This window comes from Prionailurus bengalensis, chromosome B3 (genome assembly GCF_016509475.1).
Source record: "Prionailurus bengalensis isolate Pbe53 chromosome B3, Fcat_Pben_1.1_paternal_pri, whole genome shotgun sequence".
Lineage (NCBI taxonomy): Eukaryota > Metazoa > Chordata > Mammalia > Carnivora > Felidae > Prionailurus > Prionailurus bengalensis.
Genome location: NC_057355.1, coordinates 42726155 through 42754100, shown reverse-complemented (window position 1 = coordinate 42754100; position 27946 = coordinate 42726155). Strand labels below are relative to the sequence as shown.

Here is a 27946-nt window from a genome sequence, read left to right as displayed (position 1 = left end):
CAAACATGTTTTCTCCAGTCTATGAGCAAGCAAGCAAAAAACAACCTGCCTCACATTTTATTTAAATATGAATTATTTTATTTAAATATGAATTCCAATTTAGCATAATAAATATTCTTCTAGGTAGCGTGTTTCTTCAGGGGCATTTAAAGAACATTCCATAGTGTGTTCTATATACCATAGGAAAAGAAAAATCATCATCAAGTATGTCCTGTGATGGGTAGAATAATAACAATAGTTTCCTGAGTCTATGTAAGCAATTTGCTCTTAAAAAAAAAAAAAGAAAAGAAAGAAATCTGAATCTGCATCTATCACTCCATCCCAAATATTGAGGAATGAGGTGGGGCCCCATAAAACTAAAACATTAATTCTTGCAAAGTGTCAATCATCTGCCTTTGAAATAAAATGAAAGTAACTTATTGACTATATGCTGTATTGAAACTCAGGTAATATTCCCTCTATGATTATCGGGTAATATTCTCTCCTAGAACTTATAACAAGAAAAGAGATGGAGAGATTTCTATAAACCTAAAGAGGTTGAATGAAAATAGAAGCCTGAGCATCTTGTTTTCATTTCTGGTTCTGAGTAACAGGCAATTTTTAGAAAATGTGGTTCCCACATCTACCTTGCTCCTGAGAACGGATACAACAATTTTGAAAAAGGGGAAAATGTCATGAACTGTTGACGTGTATGTCAAGGATGCCCTAGAAGATATCTTCACATAGCACCAATTATGACCTTATAAACAAAAGTGGGAAGCAATATTTACTGAACTTTCATCTGGCCCTTCAGTATGACACAGTTGGGTTTGCTCAGGTATACACACACGCAGACAGGTTGTCAGGAGGTTAAGGCGAATAGTACAATGACAGGAGGGGAGTAATGTAGCATTTGGCTCTAACACCAAGCAATGTCTTATTTGGTATTTACAGCTCTAGCTTGCGGAAAAAATGGATTGTAGTTCCAGATGCATTTATAAGTCACTTGGAAGCTATCTCTTTGATTTACTTCCCCAAATGCTGTACTCTTTATTCACAGAAAATGAATACATTTTCAGTTTCTAATTATCTGCTTGGCAGGAAGTGAGACAATATGAAGCCTTGGTAAATTGTGTCGATGGGATGAGTTTTATCTCCGGTCCTAGATACTCTAAGAAAACTGCCAGCACGTTTCCCTCTGCTGGGTGGAGACAAAGTCCAAGCAGGCAAACTTGTTAAAAGAAGTTTTTGTTTGGTCTCTACTGACCTATGATCACTGTGACTAGTACAGAAAGAGACTACTAGTAGCTGACTCTAAATTTAGAAATAAGTATCTTTTCAGGTCTAGGGCAGGAATCTTAATTTCAAAGCACTCACCATAAGTTACTGGTAAAATCAATTTTACTTCTTTTGGGGAACTTGTTGAAACACATAATGCTAGGCAATAGAATGGTTAGAGTTGTTTTTTTCTAAAGAAATAGAAAATGGCTTTGAGGTCATAGAGAGGTTAGAAAAATATAAAAATAAGTGAAGGGTGCAAAAGTCAGTTGGTTAGAAGTCAGGACTAAAGCAAAGAATTCTAGGACTGATGTTCTTTCTCACTGGGGAAAGGGGTTTGATTGATCTCGGAGAGCCACAGAATAGGACTAATTGGATTAATAATGAGATATTCAGATACCTGCATCCCACTGCTTGAAACATCTTAGGATTTGGCTGTTATTTTGAAGAGTGAGATTATTGAATTAAACCAGGGTTATAACTCTACAAACCCTTCTAGGGGTTTGTAAACCATAAACCATAAACCATCCTAGGATTATGCTGATGGTCTAATAGCAGAGAGGAATTTTTAAACATCTTAGGAACTAGCCAAGTAGACAGTGAACAAACATGCTATTATCATGAAATAAATATTTATCGAGCCCCTACCATGTGCCAGACCCGCGTTTAGGCACAGAGATGCAGGTAAGATCCTTGCTCTGATGGAGCTTACCTTCTAAGATTAAACAGCATTTCACCGGCAGGCAGAGGAAGAGCACAGGGAGACTTTAAGGGTAAATTAAGTCATGGAAAAAAATTTAAGTCTAGATTGGGGGAACAAAACTGATCGTGAGATGTATGATGGGAAGCCAGCGAGCCCTATGAACCAAGGACTAAGGTAGAAGAGAAAATTACTTTAGTTGCAACCAATTTTTCTCTCAGTTTTGATGAGCTTCTTATGTAAACCTGGCATTTGAACTACAAAACCCCGGTTGCTCTTTGTCAGTGAATCAAGGGACAATTTAAGTGGCATTAATTCAATGAGCTTATTACTAATCTCTCACGGGAATAATTTACTTTTCAATAATTTACTTTTCAACATTTACTTTTTAACCATCCCCTGAGGTGATTTGCCATCACCACCAGTTACTCTGTTAGACTGGTGACTGTTTAAAAAGGTGTGAACAGGGGGTACCTGGGTGGCTCAGTCGGTTAAGCGTCCGACTTCGCCTCAGGTCATGATGTCACAGTTTGTGGGTTCGAAGGAACCCTGAGTCGGGCTCTGTGTTGACAGCTCAGAGCCTGGAGCTTGCTTCAGATTCTGTCTCCATCTTTCTCTGCCCCTTGCCTCCTCACATTCTGTCTCTCTCTCTTAAATATAAATAAAACATTAAAAAAAATTTAAAGAAAGGTTTGAACAGAAACATTTTACCTGTGTAATTAGCAAGTCTCCATCCTGTAACTTCTAGGACTTTCTCAAGTTGCCAATTCATTGGTTCTGATTGTGCTTTGTGATGTTAAAGTTTGTTCTCCGTAAGTTACAAAGCTGTACTCTGATAATACATCATAAATGTATTATGTATTACTCTCTGTGGTCATAATAAAATCAAGTTCATCAGCCCAGACAAGAACATGCCATTGTTCTTACAGAATGTCCAGCCTTATCCAACGTCCCAATAGACTTCTACACGATAGTTTCAGTTTACAAAATCAACCCAGTCTCCAGTTCATAGCAACGGCAGTTTCATGCTCTGAAAAAACACTTAAAAGTTGCCATAGTTTCATTTATGAGTAACTGGAGAGATTTGCTACTTATTTCTTTGGAAGAGAGGTCTATCCTACTCATTTTGTGTTGGACTGGGGAAAAAATGCAAGGTATATTAAAAAAAATTTTTTTTAACTATAAAAGTAATGTGTTCCTGACAGAAAAATCAGAAACTAGAGAACTAAGCAGGAATAGAGAAATCACCCACACTTCCACCAATCACTGAGGGATCTAGTTAACCTCTGTCCAGTGTTTATCTGTTCAGTTTATTCTACCTCTCTCCATTTATCATAATTTAAGAAAATGAGATCTTATGGTACACAGTATTTTCTCATTTGTCTCCTTGTCCCCTTAATAACCGTCCCGTTGTTTCATGTCATTCTACGCTTCCTAATGACTGTGTAAATGTAACAGGTATATAATTGCCCTTACTCAAAGGCATAGCAGGCAGGAGAACATTTTTTCTTATGAATTAAGAGAGTGCTCCCCACCCCTCTTCCCCCCCGTCCCGAGAGCCTTTCTCAAAAACCCTAAGTGACCTCTGACCACCAATTTGTGTCGCGTGTGCAACACGCGCAGAAAGGGACAGCCAGCTGCCGGCTCCGGTCAGCAGCGCCGCAGCAGGACCCCAGAGCGCGCCACTGGACTCTCGTGGGAACCACGCCCCTGGCTCCAGGGTGGCCAGTGGTCCGCGGGAAGCGCTCTGCCGTCCCAGGGGCCCCATTCCATGGACGCCGCTTCCCCTGCTCTCCTATCTCCCTCACAGCGGAGCCCGAGTTCGGAAAGCCTGGGTCATTCTGCGACCCCTTCTCCCCACGGCAACTCGGCCGGCACGTTGCCTCCCCACGCGGATCCTCCCAGCACCAAGCCGCCCGGCAGGGACCCAGGAGGTGACCGTGCCGGCCCAACCCGGGTGCCGCACGGCGCCGCTGCTGGACCGGAGCCGCGCGGGGACGCGCCGTCCCCGAGTGATGACGCGCTTCCTGCCCTCCCGGCGCTCGCGGGCCGTGCGCTCGCGCTCGCCCTCGGCTCTTGTTCCGCGCCCGGAGCCAGCGGCGGCGGCAGCGGCTGAAGCGGCTGCGGGAGCGGAGCGGTCGCCGGGCGCGCGGGGGGACGCCGGCTGCACTCCGGGGCAGGCGCTCTGCAATGAGACAGTAAATGCATCCCCCGGTAAGGCGCACGGCTCACTCGGGTTTTCCTCTTCCTCCAGCTGCATGCACGTTGCATGAATTTCTCGTGTCTTTTCCCTCCCCTCTACAGAAGGAAAATGTGGGTGGTTTTTTCCTCCCTTTTGCATCTCGTGAGTGATGCCAATGCAGAAAAAAACCCGCAAAGCTCCCAGATTTGATGTCCTAGGAGGGCTTTCTGCAAAAAAAATAAAAATAAAATAAAATTTATGCACCTGTCTATTGCACATGTATGTTTTCACTGCACTCGACCTGGGCGCAGCGGTTTGCAAACAGGCTGGCAGCCGGCGCCTGAGAACGGATTCCTGGCCGCGGGCAGCCAGTCCCCTCCGGGGCTCCCGCTGGGTTTCCGGTAACTGGGCTTTGAAAAGCGGCCCCGCCTGCATGGAGTGTCCCCTCGGCCCCGGCCGGGCCCCCGCGCCAGGAGAGTTGGCGCGGGCGGAGCGGCTTCATTCCAGCACTGGCCGCCCGGACTCCAGCGCCACTTTGCAAACAAGTCTCCGGTCGAGGCTGGAGGCAAAGACAGCCCGCCGGTGCGGAGCTCCTCCAGTCCCAGATTCTCAGACCTGCCTATTCCACGACTCCCCTTGGCAATCTCGCCACCAGCAAAACTGCTGGCCGCTGAGGGACCTGGGCAGCGCCCGCCCGAGAGCGAGGACAGGATTTGGATTTGCTGCCGCTGGCCTCTCACTGGACTAGCGGCGCCCTCTCCTCCCTCGGCCCCGCAAGCTGCAATCTCGCGCCCACTGGGAGCCGGGGGTCCTGGGGACTGGCAATTCGGGATTCCCTGAGGGGACCGAGGAACGACGTTCGAGGGCGCCATATTTTCAGTGGGTCTTGGCTGCGGAGGGAGGGGGCGTACGGTTTCTGGGGTCCGGGGGATAGCGCGGCGCCCCCGCAGGAGAGGCAGGAGGGGTTCTGGCCGGGAAAGTTTGCGCGCCGAGACAGGAGCGGAGGCGGCCGCGTAGGGAGCGCACGGAGGTTGTTCCCGCAGGGGCGCGCGGGCTGCGACGCGTCGCCAGGCCCGCCCGGCCCGGGTGTAGGGCCGAGAGCCGCCGTCAGGGGCTGCGCGTCCGGCTCACCTCCGCTCGCTGTCCCGCCGAGACGCGGCTTGCAGGCTCCGAGTCGCAGGGAACACGCCCCTCTTCCCAGCCGCCGCGGCTGCCCGGGCGCTCCGCCGGAGCCGTGCGCTTGGCGGCGTCCCCCGGCCGGGCGCCCGGTGCAGAGCGTGCTCCCGGCGCCCGGCTTCGCTTGGGCGCTGCGCACGGCGCGGGACCTCGCTCCCTGAGGGAGAGGAGGCGAGCCGGCTAGCGGTTGGGGCCGAGGGCCTGGCTCGCGGTCGTCCCCGGGGCCGGAGAGCGGCCCTCCCCTCGCCTCGCCTCCTTGGCTGCGGCGGCGACAGCGGCAGCGCCCGTGGCTGCGTGCTCGGCTCTCGCCGCGATGCCGCGATGCCAGCTCTTGGAGGCTAGCTAAGGGGGGCGTTTCCAGAAGTTGGGGCTTCAGGTGACGCGTGGGGAAACTTGGAATTGGGCCGCCCGTGAAGAGTCGAGGTGAATAGGGGAAAGGAGGCTGTTTCAGAATCCCTGTGTCTCGTGGTGAAGACTAACCTCCGATTATTTCCAGAAGACGAGAGAATGAGCCGAAGTATTTGGCGTGGTCCAAGGCACAAAGAGGAGGGTAGGGATGATGCCCCGAAGAAACGGGCCCCCAAATGTACATAAATGACAAACACGTACCACGTATTTGCCTTTAATACTACCTGGGTGTGCTGACTTGTGGCATTCGTCAGGTTGCACATTATCCTCCTCCCTTCTCCAGAGCGCGAAGTTGGCGACTTCTCAGGAGTGGGGCTGTGGGCATTCTTTTCTTTTGAAATACAGCAGATTGTGATCTCTGCTTTGTGTAGGGGCAGAGGAAGGGCGTGTTTGCTGACCTACAATCAGCTGAGTGCAGAAACATGCAAGCCTTTCTCCTTGGCGTCTTATTGAAATGATGCCATAGTATTGAGGTCATGTCAGCACTTTGGGGCTTCATCTTTGGAGAGGTTTCAAGGGATCACAGAAAAGGGGGGATGTGAAGCTTTCATCTGATGTCAGGGATTAGGCTGCTGCTTCGCTAGTTCACTTCATTAAGTGCCTCCAGTGTGGATGTCAGCCATTGCGTTTCCAAGATTTTTGTCTTCCTTGACTGCTGATTTTCGGACATCTATACAAAAACTGTGGAGGGGTGGTGGATGTGATACGTGGCCTTGAGGGACACCTGCATGAATGCTATTTTTTTTTTCATTGAACCCTGGAATTGTGGAAAACACCCAGAGCCCAAGATACATTTATATCCAAAATTAGCATAACTCATTTAGAAGAGACTCAAATCAATTGCAGAAAGCCGTCTATTTCGTAAAGCTCCCAGTCTTAGTGATGGTACCTTGAATCACAGAAACACAGGGCTCTTCAGATTGAGGAAGTCACTGATTTTTCTCTGCCTTTGTACCCACTTAGGTTATCAAGGAGATACACTTTTTAATTAAACTCTTATGCATTTTTTTTTTTTACTTTTTACAAAGGTGTCTGTTTTTGACAGTGATGTTGTACTTCTGCCCCCAAAGGGAAAGCAAAAATTTTTAAACTTAAATTTGTTAAATAAGTTACTGGGGATACTTTTTATCAGCTTAGGCTTATAGTTGTGTCTTGAATTCACCTGCTAACCCTACTTGTTTAGGGTTTTTCTTTTCTTTTTTTTTTAAATGCTTATTTTTTGAGAGGGATAAAGAGACCACGTGAGAGCAGGGGAAGGGCAGAGAGAGAGAGGGAGACACAGAATTTGAAGCAGGCGCCAGGCTCCCAGCTGTCAGCACAGAGCTCAATGGGGGCTCTAACTCACGAACCATGAGATCGTGACCTGAGCTGAAGTCAGACGCTTAACCGACTGAGCCCCCCAGGCACCCCTTGTTTAGGGTTTTTCATTTATTTTATTTATTTATTTATTTATTTATTTACTTTTTTAACGTTTATTTATTTTTGGGACAGAGAGAGACAGAGCATGAACGGGGGAGGGGCAGAGAGAGAGGGAGACACAGAATCGGAAACAGGCTCCAGGCTCTGAGCCATCAGCCCAGAGCCTGATGTGGGGCTCGAACTCACGGACCGCGAGATCGTGACCTGGCTAAAGTCGGACGCTTAACCGACTGCGCCACCCAGGCCCCCCTAGGGTTTTTCAAACCGAACACGCTTTCCTGGAGTATTTTTTTTTATTTAAAAACCTTTTTTTTATGTTTTTTTTTGAGAGAGAGAGAGTGAAAGAGAGCAAGCAGGGGAAAGGCAGAGAGAGAGAGAGAGAGAAATATGGAATCGGAAGCAGGCTGCAGGCTGTGAGCTGTCAGCACAGAACCATGTTGCGAGGCTTGAACTCACAGACTGGGACATCATGACCTGAGCCAAAGTCAGATGATTAACCAACTGAGCCACCCAGGTGCCCCTTTCCTAGCATATTTTTAAGTGAAGTCAGGTTTTGCCCCTTTCCTAGAGTATTTTTAAGTGAAGTCAGGTTTTACAAAGTGGGGTATAAGTGAGTGATGGGGGGAGATGGAGATTTCTAGTCTAGTTTCTGTCTTTTGTAACTTAAAATTATACTGATTCCCCTTCTCCTCCACCCCTCATTTCCAGCAGATCATTAGTTCCCAAGAGCAGTTAAGGGTGGTTACAGATGGTGAACAATCTAAATTTTTACCAACTATGCTCAGAAAAATCAAACTATACATCTAAAAATGTATTATTCATTTTAGCCTTATGCTTGTGACTACATATGTCACTTATTGTGTGCTTGTGCTAAATGTTATATAATAAAAAATTTTAGAAATACGAGTTTTCTTGGGGCGCCTGGGTGGCTCAGTGGCTTGAGCCTCCAACTCTTGGTTTCAGCTCAGGTCATGATCCTGGGGTCATGTGATCAAGCCCTGAGTTGGACTCTGTGCTGAGCATTGAGCGTGCTTAAGATTCTCCCCCCACCCTCCTCTCCCCCTCTCTCTTGCTCCTGCACTTGTGCTCTGTATCTAAAATTAAAATAGTTTTCTTAATAAAGCTGAAATAAAAAATTAAAAAGGAGAAGTTGCACACCCTTCCATCTTCATTCCCAAGTTTACTACCTTAATATTTATCAATTTCTTATGCCGCTGTTAACAGTGTTACAAATTGTGCTTTCTTGCTTCTCGCCTGATTCATATTATAACTTCATGGGTTGCTCAAAGTTCCTGCATTTTTGTTGTTGTTAAAAAGATTTTATAACTTCAAAAGGTTAGAAAACGCCAGTGCATTTTGGACAGTTGCCTGTCACTTTACCAGGCTGTGTGATGTGTGTGTGGCATGCCCCAGACTCTTGGGACAGTGTCTGAAACTTGTGATCTGTGACATTATGGATTCAGAACTCTTGAGTCATAATGTTTTCTTGGAGATTTTGGGTGGTGTTTGGCCAATACAGGAAGTACTAAAAAAGAGTTAAATAATTCAGTCATTTTTATTGGGTACACAAAATTTTAAAGGCAAGAAGGAAAACTTAATAAGCAGGACCAGAATTACAGCTTAACATACCCAACTGGTGCCTTTTTAATTACAGTACTTCCCCCAGAACTTCTTAATCCTATTACTTTTATATTTAATAAGGAGACTAGTTAAAACATAAGCCAAACAGAACTATTACAAATAATGGGGATAAATGCTAGGTTTAACCAGATGTTTTGCCTAAAGTTAAGAGTTAAGGAATCTGCATTCTGTCAAACTCCGCCTGCAGGCCCTCTCCACGGCCCCCTTCGTCAATAAGCAGATTATGAACGGCAAAAAATGTTGGAGGGGGTGGAGAACAAAACACAAAAAAAGAAACGAAATCCTTAAGGTAGGCTTCTCCTTTTTTAAATTTTTATTTCTTTTGAGAGAGAGAGAGAATGCCTGCGTGTGCACAAGTGGGGGAGGGGCAGAGAGAGGGAGGGAGAGAATCCCAAGCATGTTCCCTGTTAGCAAAGAGCGCAGTGTGGGGCTCCATCCCACAAACTGTGAGATCATGACCTGAGCTGAAATCAAGAGTTGGACACTTAACCAACTGAGCCACCCAGGCACTCCAAGGTAGGCATCTCCTGTCCGTCACCATCCTAACAACCTTTGGTTCAGTGTCAGGTGCCATTTGAATGACACCTGGTAGACAAGGCTGGTACAAAATGGTTTGGTTGTCACAGCCTTTTCTTTATGCATCACCTGGAACTATGAATTAAAACTGTGCTCATTTGTCACCCATTTTTCACAGTGGATTTTCAGAGTCAGTGCCAAAAGCATGGTTTTGTTTTTCCTTTAACCAACCATTTAATTTCAGCCAAAGGGACGCTGTTCTGAATATCTAGAAAAGTAATGAATATTTGTATTTCCTTTTTACTCTTCTAGCTGCAGTCTTAACAAAATTCTCTTAAGTCTGCTATTCACTTACCCAGTTGTTTTGAGGGCTTGCCTTGTGCTTCATGCTCGGAAGACATCCTGTCCTAACCTCACACACCGAGTTCCTAAGAGATGATACTCATTTGTATTTTACATATCTAGTAGATGGTGGGGGGAGAAATGAGTGTGTGATTAAGTTGTATTTGTAGGCCAACATAATAGATGAACAGAGGATATGAATAGTCAGTTCCCACAAGAAGAGATGTAAATGGCCAATGAACATGTGAAAAGATTCTCAGCCTCCATGATGGTCAGGGAAATGCAAATTTAAAACAAGTATTTGTTTTCTGTCCATCCAACTGACCCACTTAAAAACAAAACTGGTAGGGTGGCTGGGTGGCTCAGTCAGTTGAATGCTGACTTCAACTCAGGTCTCATGGTTCATGGGTTTGAGCCCGTGTTGGGCTCTGTGCTGACAGCTCAGAGTCTGGAGCCTGCTTCGGATTCTGTGTCTCCTTCCCTCTCTGCCCCTCCTCTGCTCACACTCTGTCTCTCCCTGTCTCTCAAAAATAAATACACATTGAAAAAAAAAAACTGGTAACATCTTCTCTTTTAGATGTATGGTGGGGGGGCAACTTACAGTCTCTTGGGAGTATGAATTGCTAGAAGATTAGGGAAAGCAATTTCTAAGTTTGGAACTTGCCGCCATGTGCCACAGCAATCACATATTTGGAGTCTTGTCTTACAGAAATAAAAACATCAGCATGCAAGGATCTATGTGTGATGATGTTTAAGGTAGTATTACAAAAATACTACAATAATAGTGTAGTAGTAAAAAAATGGGAAGCAACATAAAATGTCCATCAGGATGAATAATAATTTTGGATTATTTTGCAAGTGATGTCCAGAACATATGAAATGTAAATGAAATCAAGTTACAGAGTATCAAATTTAGTATGATCCTATTTCTGATTTAAAAAAGAAGCTCTAGGTATATAACCTTGGAGAGAGATGTGAAGGACACATAAAACTTGAGATTGTTTAAAATTGGGAGTGGGAAGGGGAGGTGACTAACTTGCTCCATATACACCTTGATTGGTTTACTTGCTCAAACAAAAGCTTTTCTATAGGGAAACACTTTAAAATAGTATTTGGTTCATGAATACGAAACTTGTTTGGGACCATTTTGGAAACAAAAGGTGAGCAATATTACACCTGCTTTCTCTTATGTTTTCTGCAGTAATCTTTTATCTCTTGGGAAACTTGTAGTTAATTAGCTTCTAACATCCTGAAATTTCCCACTTTTGAGTCCGTGCCTGCTGCCTTGGTCGTAAAGGGTGGCTTCAGGAAATGCTGTTTACTTCTCTCCCCCAGGGGAGTAGTGACAATAAGACATCAAGAAAGCTCTTAGTGTTCTCCTTTTCCTTGACTTTGTCTGATCCCAACTGAGGGAAGGTCTGGCCAATTGCAGAGTCTTCTCAGATAGCAGCAACATGTCCTTAGGCTTGGTTTTCCTGTCTGAGCCTCAGAGAGGTGCTATCTAATGACTGTGCTGGCATTCGAACTCAGGTCCCCTTCCACACGATCCCTAGCTTGCTGACTGCTTCACGTGAACCATTTGTAATTTTGCCTCTTAGTGTGATTTTTGAAACTTGATAGAATTTACGAGTTCTTGGCAGTTATCCCCCAAAAAGCTGTGGAAAAGCAGTGGAAACTCCATCCCCATTTGAAGAAGTCCATCCTAGGTGACGCTGCGAGTCCTGGTGGGAGACTGAGTCTCAATCCACTGGGACCCAGGCTCTGCTGCACCATTTGAAAACCATGGTTTAGATACCACCAGCGGTTCCCCAGCTGGAATGCATCAGAATCACCCAGAGGGCTTGCTAAAAGCCACGTCGTTTGGCCAGGGTTTCAGGCTGTAAGTCTTGGGTGGGGTTTGACAATTTGCATTTTTAATAAGTTCCCAGGTGATACTGATCTTGCTGGTCATGGACCATACTTTTCAAACTGCTGGTTTAGAGAAACCAGCTTCCTGTTTTGCAGATCTTGTGTTCTTGTCCAGCCAGGGCTCTGCCCTGTCATGGGTCGAAATTAGAATGCCAGTCAAGGCAAATTCACTCAATTTTATCAGTTTTACCAAGCATGGAGAAATACATTTTGGGTTGTGGTAATTAACTCTTGCCTGCATCCTTTGCACATGTTTGGGGATTTACTGATGGATAGATGGATATCTGTGTACTCCACAGTGAAAGTCAGAGTTCATGAGTATGGTTTTAAATATTCTGTAATGGATTCTCATGAGAGAGTGGAGAAGACTGTTAGAGATTGTGTGGTTTTTGTTTTTCCAACATACATGCGTATTCAAGATTTGAAGTCGTTGAATTTCTTTTAATTAAAAGTTGGCTACATGTAAAGGGCATTGTGAAGAAAATGGTGACCGGAGATAAATGTTGCTTAAATTGCATTGTAATCTGATCATTAGTGCATTTTGGGGGAGGAAATTAAGTGCAGTAGCCATTAATTTCAACAAGTGTTTATTTCACTGTTGCCAGAGGGGACACATTTCTAACAGTGCTTATCAGTGGCACATACATGCTTGGCTGTCCTCAGGGTCCCTTACTTGTCTGTAAGTCCTTAGCGGCTTGGCAGACCCAAAGCTCAAGAAGAAGTTTCCCTTTTGAAAGCCTTCCCTCCCTACTGATCACGTAACTCTAAAATTCTTTAGCAGATTAAACACTTGTGCTATTTTTAGCTACTTAATTTTCGTGCCTTTTATTTTCTAATGGTTTCACATGTGAGTTATGAGCAAAGCAAAACTGGTAATGGTAGCAGGGTGTATGGGAAAAAGTGAAACAGGAGGGAAATTTTCATGAAGGAGATCCTGCTTAAACTTGTAGGATGGGTCTCTTTTGTAGGGCTCTCCACTCCAGCTATGCACTGGAATCACCTCGGGATTCTGATGTGTTCGTTTGGGTGGAGCCGTGGCATTAGTGGGGAAGTTCTCCCGGTAATTCTAATATGCAGCCAAGGTAGAGAGTCTCCACCTACAGTTCTCTGGCGCCTCATTTTTCGAAGATGTTGTTTATCTGGCCTTCCTTCAACCTTTTTTTTTTTGTTTTTGGTTTTGTTTTTTTGACATTTTGTGCGAATGGAGCAAACCAAATGGCTTTTTCTGGGTGGTTGAGATTATAGATGTTTAAATTCTTTAAAAATACTTTCTCGTATTTTCCAAATTTTCCCTATATTTAGGGTATATTTCTCTTATAATCAGAAAACATGTTAATAAAAATCTTACCAGTGGCTGGTGTATCAGATACAGGAATCTAGATTTCCCTATGATAATCAAAATATCAAAACAGTAACATCTTCCTATATACGGCAGTACATCCAATACACTTTCCCTTCTGTGATCCTTAGTTCACTTTTGTTTGCTAAAATATCTTGGGGTTATAGGTTTGGCTTAATTATTTTACAGTTCTATATTGTATATATTAACTTACAGGAAGTCTTAGAATTGAATTTTGTAAACATTTAAAACCATTTTTCCTGCCTAATTATGTTTTATTAGGGTTCCTGATAATCAGAATTTTTGAACAGCGAGTCGTGTGGTGCCATCAACAGTTTTGGTGACTTGAAATCTATATAGATTGCCTGCCCAACTCAGTGCCCCGGCCACATCTCTTTGTTATCTTTTCCTCTACCCTACTTGAGCCATCCCTCCCATGGGTGTCTCTAGACAGAGGGTATTTGGTATCATCTAGGGACATTTTTTGTGTGTCATAGCCTGAAGGGAGGAAGGGGTACTGCTGGTATTTAATGGGTAGAGGCCAGGGGTGCTGTTAAACATCTTACGGTGCACAGGGCAGCCCCCACAACAAAGACTTATGTGGCCTGGAATGTCAGTCATGCCAGCGTTGAGAAACCTTGCTTCAGTGTTCTATTGATTGATTGACGGATTGATTGATTTTTAACACCAGTCCACAAGGGAGAGAGGTTTTATGTAATGACCTGATACAAGCATATACACACAACTGGAACACGTCTCCTCGAACATTCAACCTTACTACGTATACTGTACTCTTAGACTTTTTATTTTGCTCAATTCAAAAAAATGCTCGTCATGACCCACTACATTGATTTTACGACCCACTAGTCCTTCATTTGAAGAACAGGGTTGTAGACCTTCTCATGATCATTAAGTGGACCTCCAGCAAATATCTTGACAAGCATTCCAGTCCGACCCTCAACCTTTTCTCTTTCATCTTATTCCTTTTAGTATCCAGTCCCACCCAGCCTTCCCCCCTACCAGGGCCTCTAACCTGGTGACCCTTCCAGATTCCATTGACCGTCATCCCTCTCTTCTCCTCTGACCTCCCCTGCCCTAGCACAGGTGCTTGCATACACCAACTCCCTTGACTGACCCTTCCCCCCCCCTTCATCTAACTCCCTTGGGAAAACCCCACCCTCTACCTCCTGTGCTCCTGCCTGAGGCTGAGGAACGCGCTGGAGAAAACACTCAGGTATCTGTATGGTCTCTTGATTTATGACCAGAGACCCCAAGGGGGATTCTTGGCACAGTGGGGTGCCCTATGTCTCTGTCCCCCGCCCGCTTTGAGCTGATGACCGGCTTATTTCAGTGAGAAAAAGGAAGCAATTAGGAACGGGTGTCATCATCTTCCCATGCGAAATCTGCTAGTCTGTCTACAACCGTAGCCACACAGCCCTGTAGCCACACAGCCTTGTAACCGCAGAGCATTGTAGCCACATGTGCCTGGGGGCCTGTGCTCTGTCCTCATGCATGTGTCACCTTTCTCCTTTGCGTGATCTCTTTTCCCTGTCCGATGGATAATCCCCCACCCGAGAGATGCCTCTTCTTAAGGGAAAAAGCAGCCCCAACAGCACACTCTTGACCCCATCCCCCCTGTCAGCGGTTCATCCATTCCTCTACCCTCTCTAATAGTGACCCTTTTGGAAACAATTGGCATACATTCTGCTCCACCTCCTCCCCTCTTAGTCTGTCTTGGACCCACCCCAATTTGCCCTCCCCCCTTTACCGAAGCCACACTTCCTCAGGCACCCTTGATATCTGGGGGCCGGCTCTTCCTTGTCCCTTTCTGCAGCCTCTCAGCAGCCGTTAGCCAGCTGATCGCTCTCTGGGACACTTTCTTCAGTAGGCTTCCATGCCACTGTCCTCACCCCGTTCTCCTGTGTCCTGGCTGCACCACCTCCAGCCCTCCTGCTGGATCTCCTCATCCTGGCCCCTGCAGGTTGGGGGCGCTCTCTCACACTTCATTTCACTTACCAGCCAGCTCCCTTAGCACCTCCTCAGAGGTCTCCCTGGCACCCTGTAGCCCCTGCTCTCAAACCACTGCCCTTTTTGTTTTCCTATCATTTATCATTCCCAGATATTATATGCATGATTCATTTATTGCCTGCCCCATGGTACTAGACTATAAACTCCGGGAGAGAAACTATCTGGTGCTGTGTCCCCAAGTGTCTAAAACAATGCTTAGCACATAGTGGGTAACAATTTTAATGAGTAATTGATGTAGAAAACTTGGCTGGTGACAGGTTAGCCTTAGATAAGGAAAAAAAAAATCTTTGTCAGATTTGAGCTAAGGAAGTGAGTAATAAGTGGAAAAGCGGTGTCTCATGGGAGCAATATTTTTTTAGGTCAAGTGTTAAGAGTTAAAGATTCAAGTAATGAATGAATGAAGCCCATTCCTTGCTAATTACTTGTTGAGTGATAGAAGGCACTTGTGGAGGCTAGGTCGCTGTGGACACATGGTCGCCCCTCTTGTTTTTATCTCTGAAGGAGGGGCACTTAAGTGGTCTGCTTGGTAACTTTTGTCACTGGGTTGAAGACAGTAAATGCCCTTGTCTGAAGTACCTATCATTGACCTCGATGTTCTGGTGAATTGTTTTGGTGTCTCACTCGTCCCCAGAGTCCACTCGACTGCATGGAGAGAGGTCTCCTTTCTCTCCTGCATTTGAGCCCATGGCAGAGTGCGTTCCTGCAGACGGGTGGCGATGGTTTTCTCAGTGCTGCTGTCTCAAGCACCCAGCTTAGAGAGTCCCAAAACGTCTTGTGTTTAAAGGACAACCCCTGTCTTCTCTATTTACATTGCTGCAAGACCACCCATAATTACTTGGCATTCGGGGCTAGGACCAAGTTTGTTGTAAGTGAAGATATTTCCTGTGTGGCCCGAGGTCATGCATGGCAAATCTTCCCAGAGGAGTGTGGATTATTCCTGGGTTTGAGAGATTACATCAAGGGCACTTTAAGAGGCTTAATTTTCTCCTTGAAGGGCTTTCTATTGGGCTCAGCACCTGTCACTCCTGGGCCCTCGCTGGCAGGGTTAAAGGCTAAGGCATCAGCCAAAGGCAGCCTGAGGTGCAAGCATAAAGCAGTTGGGTTTAGTACATCCAAGAAGAAAGGGCACATGTCTTTATGGGACATCTGAGAGTGATTCCAGGGAAGTTACTTAAAAAAATTTTTCAATGTGTATTCATTTTTTGAGAGAGAGAGAGAGAGAGAGACAGAGCACAAGTACGGAAAGGGTAGAAAGAGACACAGAATGTGAAACAGGCTCCAGGCTCTGAGCTGTCAGCACAGAGCCTGACACGGGGCCTGACCTCAAGAACCAAACTGTGAGATTATACCTGAACCGAAGTGGGATATTTAACTGACTGAGCCACCCAGGCACCCCAGGAAGCTACTTTTTTAAAAACGGGCGGCCTGAATAGTTCTAGGTCATTCTCTTCCTTTGACAAAGAACTGAAGCTTGGAAGGATGAGACTTATCGGGGCCACTTGGCAAAACTCAAAGTGGAATCCCACTTTCCTGACTACCATAGATGCTTTCTCCTTGGGATGTCTGGCTGGACCCGGACTTTAATTCATGGCTGTGGTTCTCTGCCCTGAATGTGCCCTGTTCCTTAGAGGGTATAATGCTAAGTGAGATAAGTCATTCAGAGAGAGACAAACACCATATGATTTCCCTCATATGTGGAATTTAAGAAACAAAACGAAGAAGAGGCACACAAAAACCCAGACTCTTAAATATGGACAGCTGGTGATTATCAGAGGGGAACTTGGTGTGTGTGTGTGAGGGAGTGGGTAGGGGTGAAATAGGTGAAGGGGATTAAGAGTACACTTATCTTGATGACCACTGAGTGATGTATAGAATTGTGGAATCACTATATTGTACACCTGAAACTAATTTAACATCGTGTGTTAATTATACTGGAATTAAATGAAAAATGCTGTTCCCAAACCCCACCTGACGCACTTAAGTGGAATCCCTGAGAACGTGACCTGGGCGCGCGCGTGTGCGTGCGTGTGTGTGTGTGTGTGTGTGTGTGTGTGTGTGTGTGTGTGTGTGTGTGTTTAAATTACCGTAGGAGAGGTTGCCCAAGAAGGGCATGTAGGGGGTAAAGTCACCCTGTAGACCTTGCACATGGGACAGAAACAGCTCCTTCCTGGTGTAGGACAACCATCCCAATGGAACCAGTCTGCTGCTTGCTCTCCCACCCCCCCTCTGGTTACTAGGTAAGACCCTCTAGGGTTCCGTCTTCATATAAAAAGGACCTTTTTGAGGGGGATATTTCCACCATGTGTCTTGTCCTACTAAATGGGGAGAAAGAAATGTGCATTCAGTTTGAGCCAATCCTCTCTTTGAAGGCCTTTAGGATCCTCTTGATTCAGATCCCCAGGCCCCTGAGTACCGAGGATGGTTCACAGCTCTCAGACTAGCTGGTGCTTGACACGGACTGTGGGTGCCACTCTGATGGAAGGAAAAAGGGAGTGTGAGTTGGGCTGTGCAGGGCTGGGTTTGGACAGCTTTATGAGGATGGTAAATCACTTGCTGGTGAACTTGCAGATGTTTCAGAGCTCTGGTTTTGTGACAGTTGCCATAGACCAAGAGTCCACAGCACAGCCTGCAGTGAAGCGTTGGGACCACCCCCTGTCAAAGCTGGCTCTCCCTCTAACCCGACAAGTGGTTCACACAGAGCTTTATGAATGTACATGGTGACGATATTAGAACAAGCCCTGGGGAATCTGAGACCCAACTGGGGGCCCAAGTGTCCTCCACAAAAGGAACAGCAGAAGGGCATTTCTTTTTGAATTGTGAGGTGTCAGATTGTTTGCCTTCGTTAGGGCTGCTGTAACACAGCCCCACAGATCCACAGCTTACACAACAGAAATTTATTGTCTCTGTTCTGGAAGCTGGAAGTCCGAGATCTGTGTGCTTCCCTTCCGAGGGCCGTGAGGGAAGCGTATCTGTGCTGGGCCCCTCTCCTTGGCTTGTAGATGGCAGTCTTATTGTGAGTGTCTGATTCTGTGTCCATCAGTCATAATGGAGTAGGGCCCCCCCCCCCAAATCTTCATTTTAACTTGATTACCTCTGTAAAGGTCTTATTTCTAAATAAGGTCACATTCGGAGATGCTGGGGAGTTATGGCTCCAACATACCATTGTTTTTTAATGTTTGTTTATTTTTGAGAGTTGGTGGGGAGGGGCAGAGAGAGAGGGAGATGCAGAATCTGAAGCAGGCTCCAGGCTCTGAGCTGTCAGCACAGAACCCGATGCGGGGCTCGAACTCCAGAACTGTAAGAGACCATGACCTGAGCCGAAGTCAGATGCTTAACTGAGTGAGCCACTCAGGGGCCACAGGCATACCATTTTTGCGGGGACAGGAGTCAGGACATTTCACAGATTGTCACTGACCTGTTTCTCAGATTTTGAATCTGATGTAGAAGGCTTCTTATTGATGCTACCTTTTTAGGCTAAGTTGGTAATCGTGGTGGGATTCTGCACCCACCAGTTTTAGCCCGTTTTTGGCACTTTGTATTTCACTGAGGCCTTGTACGTGTGTTGCCACCATAATAGCCCCAGAAGGCAGGCCGTTTCTACGCTGAGGAAGCTGAGGTGTTCCGAGGTTTACACACCAAATTCTGGGGAAGTTTGACTTAAGCTCAGATTTTCTACTCTTATCCCAGGTTTCTCCCATAACACCAGTGATTTTCATACCTTGATACGTATAAGAATTTTCTGGGAAGCTTGCTCCAATACAGATTGAGGAGACCCTCTGGAATACTCCTGAATCAGAAGCTGAGGTTGTAACCAAGGAATCTGTATTTTTAATTAAGTTTCCCCCTGGAGATTCTGATGTACTCCAAAATGTAAGAACAAGTACACTCTACTATAGATGTAATATTTTAGATGGTGACTGGGAGGGGGAGGGAAGGAAATAAACCACCAACACCACTAAGTTCCTATTTGATGTTTTTGGCTTTTATGGCAGACCCTAGGAGGCATCATGGAAAGGTACTTGCTGGAACCAGGGGCCACTGAGAGCCCGAGGGGATCTCCTTTCATAATCGCCCCTGCCGCCATATTTACGGGTTTGGTTGGAGCTCTTTGGCTGTTCAGGACATACTAATTGTCCCTCAGCTAGTGGAAAGTCTAGCTTGAACTTTTTGTGCCACATATATGCACTTTGCACCACAGTGGGGAAGGGGTGGGAGAGAAGTTGAGAGGGTCTGCTAACTAAAATCACTTTATCAAAGCAAAAATAAAACCAGCAGGAGGACAAGGCAAAAAAAAAAAAATTGTGATCAAGTATTTATCATTATAAAATATTTGCATTAACTAAAACGTGCGGGAACATGCATGCACAGTATGGAAGAATCTCCTGGAGAAACGTTAAAACATGGATTCCTGGGCCCCCAGCTCCAGAAATTTCTTTCTAATGCCAAGCTGCTGGTCTGGGAACCACACTTAGAGCAGGCAACCGCACATTAATGAAAGATTGTCACTGGGCGGTTTTATCTACTGATATGCATAGCGAAAACCTTTCTAAGCCTTGGCCATTAGCCTGAAGATTATAACCTATACTCAGTATCAATGTCCAAGTTACTTCACCATCTTTGTTTTAGTACATCCTCCCTTAGCTTGGGCTGTATCTCTTAGGGTGTGGTCCTTAGCCACCACCATCACAATTACGTGGGACTAAGGTTAAACACTGTAGCTGCCCAATCCCCAGAGATTCTAATTCGGCAGGTCTGTGTGGGGTCCAAGAAAGTGGAGTTTCCATTATTGGAAGATTCTTAGGTACACTGAAGTTTTGAGTGCCACTGAGCTAAGGCTTGGAAATCAGTTCTGTTTTTTTATGGCCCCATAATAAAGTTATAAACACTGTTAGATTGATTGCATTGTTCCCATTTTCTGGCTGGGAATGCTGTTGTCTTGGTCTCAAGTTACCAGGACCTAATTCCGCAGAGAAGACATAATTTGAATAGATTGTTAGGGTTGTATTTGAATAATCCTCTCTCCCTTTTTTACATGAGCTCATGCAGTTCATTTTAAGTTAAGTCTTTAAACGAAAGTTATGTTCTTTGTCCAGGTAAATTACCTTGAAACAATGATAGGATGTGAAATTTATTACAGATTTTTGGAGTTCATTCAAGGAGGCTCTGTGGTTTTAAACTGCACAGTTAAGGATGACCTTTGGTAGAAATATTTTTATGTTCTTGGGCTCTGGGTACATATTTAAAAACTGGGTAAATGAGAAGTGGGGGCTGGAGGATAGACTCTTCTATTAGTAAAGGGGATTCAGTTGCGTGGAATAACAGATCACAGTTCTCTATGCTCCATGCCCGGCAGATGTTTCTGCAAATTGATCCCCCCACTCCCCGCCCCTCAAGACAAGTTTTTCAGTTCTGTGTTCTTCCTTCTGGCAGAATGGGAACCTTCACTTTTAGAAAGAGGAGCTAAAATTAATTTTGTTTCATTGGACCATACGCGCCACGTCCCTTTATATAACATATTCTGGAAAAGTTAGAAATAAACTGTTAAAAACCACAGCAGGAGCTCCATGCGTCTGTTAAAATCGATCGAACTACACACCTAAAAAGGAGGACACTTATTGTATGTAATAATACTTAAGTAACCTGACTCAAAAAATATATCAGGGGAACCGGTCATGATAGCCATCCTTTTAGTGAATTAGTTTGACAAGTAAAGATTCCTTCTGTGATGCAAACGATCCCCCATAACCCTCTTTGCACCGTACTTCTTTGAAAGCCCTTCTGTGTGCTTTACCTCTGTTGGTGTTCAGTGGGGAGGGAGGAGTGGAGTTGGCAAGAGCCGCTGCGGAGTGGATGTGGCCTCTCATCCATTCTTCCAGGTCATTTTCTTCTTAGCTCCAGATCCAGTACAGGGTGGGAGTTCACAGAGGTTTGGGGGATGAATTAAACCACCATGCCCATACAGAACCTGAGGTGTGGAGAGCTCAAGTGGCTTGTCCAGATGTGAGGACAAGCTGGCAGAAGCGGGAGAAGAATCCTCCTGGCCTTCTGACTCCCTTTCGCCATCCTTTCTCCAACTTAGGTCTTAGAAATTCCTGTTTTTTCAGCTGGGAGTCTTTGAAATGAGGGTAGGCCTGTTTGTTTGTTGTGGTTTTAGAGGCAGCCTGTTATCATGGATAAGCCTTGGCTTTGAAGACATTCATCAGCTTGGCAAGCCTTTTTTCTGAGTGTCCACAGGGTGCATGGTTGATACAGCCCAGGACAAAACAGACCTAGGCCCTGCCCTCATGGAAAGCAGGATCATGAAGGGTATATGTCAGCAGGAGGCATTAAAACAAACCAGAACAGGGATGACTGTTGCAAAGGGTAACATGTGAGAGCCTGTTACACAGTGGTCGCCAACGATCGTGTGACCTTGGGTGAGTCACCTGACCTCCGTAAACCTTGGTGTCCTCGGTAAAACAGACAAATCAAGGATGTGTTGCCAAGATTCAGTGAGATAATGAACCGTAAAGCAGACTGTGTGTGCTTCTGGGTAATTATCTGTCACTTGTTCAAGAGGGTGAGTCAATGGACAAATGTGTTTTTCACCTCTGAGCTGCACTGGTCCTTATAGACCACCTCAGGACAGGAGTTTGAGGTGTCGATTTTTCTCTCTTTTGGATCATCTTCACAGCAATGGGAAGTTGTACCGGAGGGCTGTGCTGCTTGGTTTTTGTCCTTGACTGATACGGTTGAGGTGGGAGCAGAGCTTTCTAGCTGGGGAGTTGAGTGATGATTTAGAGGTGTGTTGACCCAGTTACTGATGCCCTCAGTCCCTTGGGGGATTCCCGAGCTCAGGCTCTACAAAGACGGTCCTTTTCCAAGTGTTCCAGGACTTGGGAGAGCTGTCATCCCTCTACATGTCTCTACAGGACTCCCAGAAGCAGGAGCTAGATTAGATTTTAAGTAACCTTACCTGAAGAGAACAACAAAAAAGAAGCAAGGGCTCCCATAGGCTGTGAGAGCTTTCTTAAAATGAGAGATGCAGGTGCCTGACTTCGGCTCAGGTCATGATCTCAAGGTCCATGAGTTCGAGCCCTGCATCGGGCTCTGTGCTGACAGCTCAGAGGCCTGGAGCCTGCTTCGGATTCTGTGTCCCCCTCTCTCTCTGCTCCTCCTCCACTCATGCTCTGTCTCGGTCTCAAAAATAAACATTAAAATTTTTTTTTTAAAAATGAGAGATGCAGATGAGCTAGACCAGGCTTCCCCAGACTTCTCTGATAATAAGGGTCACCTGAGTGTGTGTTAAATGTCCAGTTCACCAGGCCTGTGCCCATCTGGATTGGGGCTCTGGAATCTGTGCATTTAATAGTTACCCATGTGATTCGTAGCAGGGATGTTTGGGAAACACTGGCTTAGATCATAAATCTCCTTGTCCTTGCTATTTCAAGTTGGTCCACAGACCAGCAACATCCTCTCCCCCTGGGAACTTGTTGATACTCTCGGGCTCAACCCAGACCTGCTGACTCATAGTCAGCACATTAATAAGACCCTAAGGTGAATGTGCACACACAATAAATCTGGGGAAAATTAGGGCCTGCGTAGAGGGCAGGGACACCGGTCAACATTTTAAACGAGGATGTGGTGATAAGCCAGGGATTTGAACTCCGCTTTCTGAATGCAGACTGAATGCTCATGGCACATCTTCTGGACTCGGTTCCTACTAACTCAGGGCCTGTCTCCAGCCTGCTGTCAGGAGCCCCCTCACTGTCCTGTTAATACTGCATCTGGGAAGAATGATGCCTGGGGACAGGAGAGCACCACTGGGACCACTAAAGTGTGCCATAACCCTTGGCGTCCACGAACCCAGTCAGGACACCTTCTTACTGCTCCTGGGAGAAGACCGAGGTCCTAATGTAAAAGTCTGTGATTGTAATTTTTGGAGACCTGTGGGGGTTTGCATCATACCAGTGGTGGGTGCCCGAAAAAGTTGTTTTATCTCCATCCAAGGACAGGATCAGCTGGAGTGCAGTTTTTCTAATGCTCCTCCAGACTCTTAAATCCCCCCTCCAACCACAATGTCAGAGAAAATACCCTCTGAGGCACTTGCCAAATGGTTTGAAATAAGCGTCCACACACATTTCCGAAAAGACAATTAGAAGCTTATTTGAGGAAGTCAAGACCTGCTGTGCTAGACATTATAGTCAGAGCACAGTGCCAGTTCAGGAAACTCTCCTGGGGGCTCTTTCTCATCCCAGCCCTGCTTTGAGAAGCTGAACTTGGGAAGTGGACAGGCCGCCAGGTTTGGGAGAGTGGAAGACAAGGGAGGAGGCAAAAAAGGGGAACGAAGTGCCCCACAGAGAAAAGAACAATGGCTGTGTCTCCTCCCAGGAGAATTGGAATCCTTGCAAACACAATCAAGCGGAAGAGTAAAGGTCATTAATGAATTCACCCACACTTGAATCATATTACTAGTTAGTACTTGTGTTGTGGCCTGGAAGACTGTTTAGGAAACTGAGCCCCAGAGAGGTCAGAAACTCTATGCAAGGTCACACGTTGGGCTAGTGGCAAAGCCTGGGTCAGGATCCAGGGATCTTGGCTTGTCCTCTGCTCTGTCCCCGTGCTCTCTGCTGCTTTCCCTCTGGGAGGGAAGATGATAAGACTGTGAAACTTTATGAGGATTGGATCCAGATGTGCTGGCCCTACCCACCTCCGTTTAAAACAGTATTTTTTCTTTTTTAATGGAATAGACTATTTTAATCTGCTGGTTTCATTTGCTAGCCCACCTTACACATAAAGGTCAGGAAAGACCAATCACAAGCTGGTAAATAGCTCCGTTGTTGGGGATGCTGCACCAGGCTGCTTCTCTTGGCACGAGGCACCAGCTCAGAGGATTTATAGCACCCAGGACAGGGGAGACCTCTGCGGTGGACACGGGCAGAATGTGTGTGTTCGAAGTGAAGGCATGGATTTATACACTCTTGCCAAGGTCCACAGGGACAGATGCATATTAAGTTTTTAAAATTAAATTGTGGGAAGGCTGAAACATTACAAAGGCTTTTTGGCTTGAGTACGGATCCTAAAGGGCTTCAGTGCAGAGGCATGGGGAGGATGTAGTGATTTCTGTGATGCCTAATTGCTTGTGTGGAAAATCAGAAGCCTGCAATCATTTATGCCACATGGTTTAGCAATAGATGACACATTGCCGTGGTCTGAAATAGTTTCATGTGTGTGCCTGTTTAATTTTGTCCAGTAGATTGAATTCTGAGGGCAGCGAAGCCATTCTTTTGTCCAGCAGCCCAGGGGCATGTTGTTAAATGAGTAGGCCATCCGGCTGTAGTGGTCAAAGGAGGTGCCTAGGGAAGGTCGGACTTGAGCTAGAGGCCAAGTGCTCTGAATTTCGGTGTTCTTCCATGTTCTGTTGGCTGTGTCAGCCACGCCATTACAACTGCTTCTCGCTAATAAGTTGTGTTGGTTGAAATCAGTGAAGTCTTAACAAGAGACTTGTAATTTGTTGAGAGATTAAATCCTTTTAGATCATAATAAACCAAGTAGTCAGTGGTATCCGTGGTTTAATTTGCTTTGAAAACCGGAGGGAAATCCCATGCTTTGATTTCAGTGATAGAATGGCAGTGTTCAGGAAAATGGGTTTGAGAACCATTGGGCTCGGTCTTACCACAGTCCATCTGATAAGAAGCCAGGGTCTGGCTCTGTCATTCAACTGGTGGCTGAGGTGCTCTGTTCATCAGGTTACTCAAAGTGTGATCTTGGGACCAGCAGCCTTAGCGTCATCTGGGAATGTAAAAGAAAGGCAGCCCCATTCACCCCCCCCCCCGCCCCCATACTGAATCATAACCCTGGGGCTGGGGCCCAAGAGTACAGATTTGGTCAAGTTCTGCAGGGTATTCTAATGCACCCCAAGGTTTGTGAGCCACTCCTGTACAGTTGGTAGGCAGCAAAAGCTATTTGGGTGTGCATTCTGGTGGGTCGTTTCCCGAAGCAGTTCACATTGGGTTGGCTTCTTGTTCTGGCAACCCAGGCCAAGTGGATGGGGCAAATGAAGTTAGATTTCCATTAGTGCTCAGTAATAATTAATGATAACCAGCCCTGCAGTCTGGATGGCTAGGACAGTCCAGCTCACTTCAGTCTGGGTTCTGCAAAAAGCACTCTGATTGTGACTTGAGAAAGAGTCAATTGAAGAACCTTTTCTTCCCCCCACCCCCCCCCCCCCAAAAAAAAAACCCCACACAAAAAATTATCCCTCCAGGATGCCTTTGACAGTCACTTTCTTATCCAAGATAGGCAGAGATGGACAGATCTCAAGGAGGAGTGGGAGACATGCCCAAACTGGCTGAGGCCCTCACAGAGAGACAGGTTTCCGTGGAGGAAATAAAGCAAAGTGGCAAGACTAAGGCCCGGATGTTTTTTGCCTGTGTGTCTGCTGGCTGTGTGATCGCAAAAAAAAAAATAAATAAAGTAAAAATAAATGTTTGATGAGCACTCTTCTCTTGAAAGGACTTTTTCATTCTACCATTTGAAACGCAGCTCTCTGAGAAACATTTCCTCATGGAGCAAATGGTTCCAACTGAAACAAACTGAATGGTCAGATAGTATTGACTTTGAAGGAGAAAAGGACAGTTAAAGGTTTCCATTCATTCATGCCTCGCTCTGTGCTAGGGAACATAGCCAGCAGAGTAAGACAGGATGCCTGCTCTGATGGGGGTCACCCAGAGGGAGAGGAAGGGGTGGCTGCAAGGCTTTCCTGGCAGGGGGCGCAGCAGGTGCTAAGGGCAGGAGCCAGCCAGCTAAGGGACTCTGTGACCTGCGGGGAGCGTTTCCCTGGAAATCCGTGGCACTTGGGGTATATGGAGGCTGATCTAAGAGACTGTTCCCGAACTATGTTCAGAGGACCCAGTTCCATCTTTTTGCTCAGTATCTGAGTGGGTTGTGGGGGACCCCTCCCCTGTCTGGGGTAAATCACATCATAAGAGCATAATTGTATCCCTTTTAGTTGAAAACGGCTTAAAAATAACTTTAGGGAGGTCAGGTCTGGGTGGAGGTGATGCTGTGAGGAGTATTAGGGAAATAAAATTAAAAGCAAAATCTTTTCTCAATCCAGAACACCTCTCCACAAAGGTAAAAGAGAAAGAAAACAATTTATTATTGGATAAGCATGAAACCAGAATGTGATGAACATCACAGGGAGCCTACTGCAAGGATTGCAAAGCTAGAGATTGCAAAGATGGAAAGAAATCTCATTCTTGTATATAGCTTAGTGGATACAATGCATTATATTCATGTCTTCAAGATAAAATTGCTAAATTTATCATGTTTTTACTAACTGGAGGTAGAACTTTCAATTTGGAGTATGGTAACCACTGAAGTGAGGTCCTCACCCTCCCAGAAACTGGGAAATAGAGCCTTATCTTCCTTGATGATTGCATTTCAAAGAGGTGCTTCTTAGGAAGTGGTGAAAGAGGCTTATTTGATTTGCATTTGACCTTCCAGCTATAGCCCTGCTCCTTTGCCCTGGTGAGAGTGGCTTAAGTATCCTGGAATCAGAGCTTGACCTTAGCTGGTAAAGGCTCTTGGCTTTGGTTGTAGACAGTGCCATAGGTGATTACCGCCCCCCTCAGGCTGCAAGATCCTCATGTGAAAATAGAAGTTGGTCTAGAGTTCTCTGATTCAATGACGTGGGGGCTCTGCCTCTCTTCCCATTTCCCCAAGCTACCATTTCCTTTCTCCCCATACCCTGAGCACCCTGGCCAGGCAGCAGTTTGCAGCCTGGCTCAGAGGTCTAACCAGTCTTTCTATATGCTGATCATCAAGTTACAAAATCACTTTTGGAGCTCAAGGTGGAGAATACATCAGAGATGGCATCAGTTGTAGGAGTGCGTCTTGGCACAGCCACCTGCTTCTTCTCCAAGACAGGAAGGTTTCAGGATGATTCTGCATCGGACAGTTGATATCTGATTCTCCCTCTTTGTATCGGGCTCACCCTGCCTCTGTATATTGCTTAAACTCATTACTTTGCCCGACTCGCTTCCTTCCACACCTTTTCCCTTCAATGAGAATCAGAAAGAATATGTGTTTTCTCATCAGTTTAGTTTCTGGGATTTCTGTAGAGGAAGTGGCAAAGCTTTCTATGCCTTGCAGACCAGGCATGTTACGCTTCCCCTAATGCCTGAAGAAGCTAAGAAAATTGCTTTACCATGGCTTTATTAAGGGCTCGCCAAGAAGCTTTGAGTTAAATGACAATATTCATGTATAGAAATTTCCTCTTGGATGTTGTTTCAATTACTTGATCACCCTTCAATTTCTGGATCAGAAAATGGTTTTCCCTGCTTATGCAAACCTCCTGTGGGAACCTCAGACTTAGCATCTGGGTTGTGGAAGAACTGAATCCAGTCTGGGTGAACATGTGTGAATTTAGAGCTAAGGAAAGCTTTTGCCTTGGCAGTGGAAACTGAACACTTGACTCTGGCCATACCCGTGCCAGTGGCCCAGGGGGCAGTGAGGCGGCATCACCGTTTAGTAGGACAAGCATATAAAAACTGGGATTATCAGGCCTTCCCCTCCCTTTTAGTTTTTGGTCCACTTTTCCATCTACTTGCATTTTCAGACCAGTGTGGGTTGTCCAAGCGCCTTGGTTTTGTCCTCTCAGGTTATCTACATTCTGGCCTGTCTTGGATTCTACCTGGTATTCAGCGTAGGGAGGACATAGCATGCCTTCCCCTCAATCCCTTTTCCTTGGATCTTAACATGGCCTAGTGAAAAAGGAAGGGTGGCCCTGGGAAGTTGTGGGGTCTGAGGCAAGTTCCCCATTGTGGCCAATCTTGGATTCTTTATTTAAAAAAATATGTTTTTAAATGTTTATTTTTGAGAGACAGTGAGGGGGAGAGAGAGAGAGAGAGAGAGAGAGAGTGTGTGTGTGTGTGTGTGTGTGTGTGTGTGTGTGTGTGTGTGAGTGGGGGAGGGGCATGGAGAGAGGGAGAGACACAGAATCTGAAGCAGGATCCAGGCTCTGAGCTGTTGGCACAGAGCCCGATGC

General features: G+C 45.8%; 1 protein-coding gene across 7 annotated transcripts in view; it reads left to right on the top strand.

The window, feature by feature from the left end:
- Window positions 1–3984: 3984 nt before the first annotated feature.
- Window positions 3985–27946, top strand: part of TLN2 (talin 2) — a 447276-nt gene continuing 423314 nt past the window's right edge. For 4 of the 7 annotated variants that reach the window (XM_043555274.1, XM_043555273.1, XM_043555271.1 and 1 more), the window contains exon 1: window positions 3985–4171. The gene's annotated coding sequence lies outside the window, so the exon portion shown is untranslated. The remainder of the gene's footprint in view (window positions 4172–27946) is intronic. The other 3 variants (XM_043555272.1, XM_043555269.1, XM_043555270.1) reach the window with 1 other exon arrangement.